General features: G+C 45.0%; 1 protein-coding gene and 1 long non-coding RNA gene across 2 annotated transcripts in view; one reads left to right on the top strand and one right to left on the bottom strand.

Moving 5' to 3' along the window:
- The window catches only part of LOC138965619 (uncharacterized), a 498,821-nt gene that overhangs the window by 11,700 nt on the left and 484,903 nt on the right, over positions 1-2,218 (bottom strand). The window lies entirely within an intron of this gene.
- The window catches only part of LOC138965511 (uncharacterized), a 422,657-nt gene that overhangs the window by 42,150 nt on the left and 378,289 nt on the right, over positions 1-2,218 (top strand). The gene's annotated exons all lie outside the window — the stretch shown is intronic.

Raw genomic sequence — 2,218 nt, 5'->3', positions numbered from 1 at the left:
TGTTTTTGATAAATGTCTTTCATGACGTCATATTCGGCTTTTTGTGAAAGTTGAGGCGGCACTGTCACGCTCTCATTTTCGAACCATTTTTGTTGAAATTATGGTGAAGTAACTTCGACAAAGGCCTGATGTCACGTTTTAAAGTCAAATGAATGACCTAAAACGGTCAATTACTGCTTACTGACTAACCACACCACGATCCACTCTCGCAGTCACACACAAAAGTTAGAAACCACAAAAGTATAAGTTCTAGACGTCTGTTTATATACACTAACTCTCCACCTCCCTCTTCTCGTGAAGCCAAAAGTTTTTTGTTTTGTTTGTTTGCTTAACGCCCAGCCGACCACGAAGGGCCATATCAGGGCGGTGCTGCTTTGACATATAACGTGCGCCACACACAAGACAGAAGTCGCAGCACAGGCTTCATGTCTCACCCAGTCACATTATTCTGACACCGGACCAACCAGTCCTAGCACTAACCCCATAATGCCAGACGCCAGGCGGAGCAGCCACTAGATTGCCATTTTTAAAGTCTTTGGTATGACCCGGCCGGGGTTCGAACCCACGACCTCCCGATTACGGGGCGGACGCCTTACCACTAGGCCAACCGTGCCGGTGAAGCCAAAAGTGTTTTTACGACCAAGTCGTAAAGCAATAATAACTGACAAAAGCCAGTTAGAGTTTATGAAATAATAAAAACACGCTGAACCGTGTAAAGTTAGAAAACACTTAACACTCCACGTTGTCACAACTCAAAGTTCGTCATATAGGGTTAGAAAGATGACAAGGTGGGGGGCGTTTACGCATGGGTGCACTCAACTCTTGGTGTAGCCAGGGTCCATTCGATGAAACGCAGTGGAGCAGTGGAGCATACAGGTGAAAGTTGGAGCAACACCAGTAACAGCCGTAGAACAGCAACCGTAGAACAAAGGACAGCAACAGTGTAGCCCGTCTTCAACAGCAAACATGTAGCAGCCAGGTAGCAAACGTCCAGCAAACGTACATCAACACCTCCAGCAACAACCAGCAACAACCAGCAACAAGCTGAAACAAGAGCAATTGGTGCAGTGACCATGCCAACAATCCCCCTTTTACCACCTTTAAACATATCTAACTTCCCCCTTCAGCGAGCACGTGGTACCTGCAAGGATAGACTTTTAATAACAACTCAAGACATTTTCTCCGCCTCTCCATATCTGCAAAGACCATATACAGATTACAATTTAGCGTTATAATGAGCAAGTTATACGCTATCATGGAGAAACAAAACAGAGTTTACATTTCACAGACATTGACCGGTCACCAGCGTAAAGTAACGTCTAATTACCTCAACAGCTCGTAAAACGTAGCTCTCCCAAGCAAACCGCTTGAATATTTGGCTCACGCTCGTCAGCGAAAGTATGTAGCCAAATCCCTCACGTCCTAAGCCTTCTGCGTTCTGCACTGACGCCAGAAGCCCGTTGGTCGACCTAAACCAGTCTTGCAACGCGTTGGAATCCTCCAAATCTTAGTCACGGAAACAAACCAGACCTTGTCGTCTGTAAAGTTTGTAGCGAAAAGAAAGAAAGCCGGGGAAAAGAAAAAACATGTGATCTCTGACCAATCAGCAATCGCTTCCCCAAACCAAGCGATCTTCCTGACCAATCACTGGTCGCCTACCAAACACACCTATAGCATGCTTGGAACACGTGTTCTAAACGGTGAGCAAAATCACCCGATACCCGCACGGTTTCCACGTGAATTACGTGAAGGTCTGCCACAACTTTTCCCCCCCAATGCTGTGGCCAGCACAGGCGCATTACGTTGCAATTTGAGAACAAAGAGTTTCTTTCCCACTCGTGTCACTGAAATCGTGACACCACATTTTGGTATTGCATTTCAGCTTGGAGGTTTAACAATAATTAATGAGTTGTCATTAAAATCACATTTTCCCAAACAGATTCAAAATTGATTGCATCGTATTCTCCAATAAGACACATACCATTGACTAACTGCCTGGTAGTTGGTTGTGCAGTGTGGGTGGGTGTTTTTCCCCGGTGGATTAATTTCGTAACTAACACTTGTATGTGTCATTAATCAGCAAAATTAATGTATTGATTCATTAGGATAATTCCTTTCTTTATTAGAAGCAGCCAGGCAGTTAACTTGATGGTTTGTGTCCGAGTAGAGTGATGGTCTGATTGCACACGTAAGCCGGGGCGATTCAAGAATGAGTGAG

The sequence above is a fragment of the Littorina saxatilis genome, linkage group LG1 (assembly GCF_037325665.1).
Source record: "Littorina saxatilis isolate snail1 linkage group LG1, US_GU_Lsax_2.0, whole genome shotgun sequence".
NCBI lineage: Eukaryota > Metazoa > Mollusca > Gastropoda > Littorinimorpha > Littorinidae > Littorina > Littorina saxatilis.
This window is presented reverse-complemented; position numbering and strand designations above follow the sequence as displayed.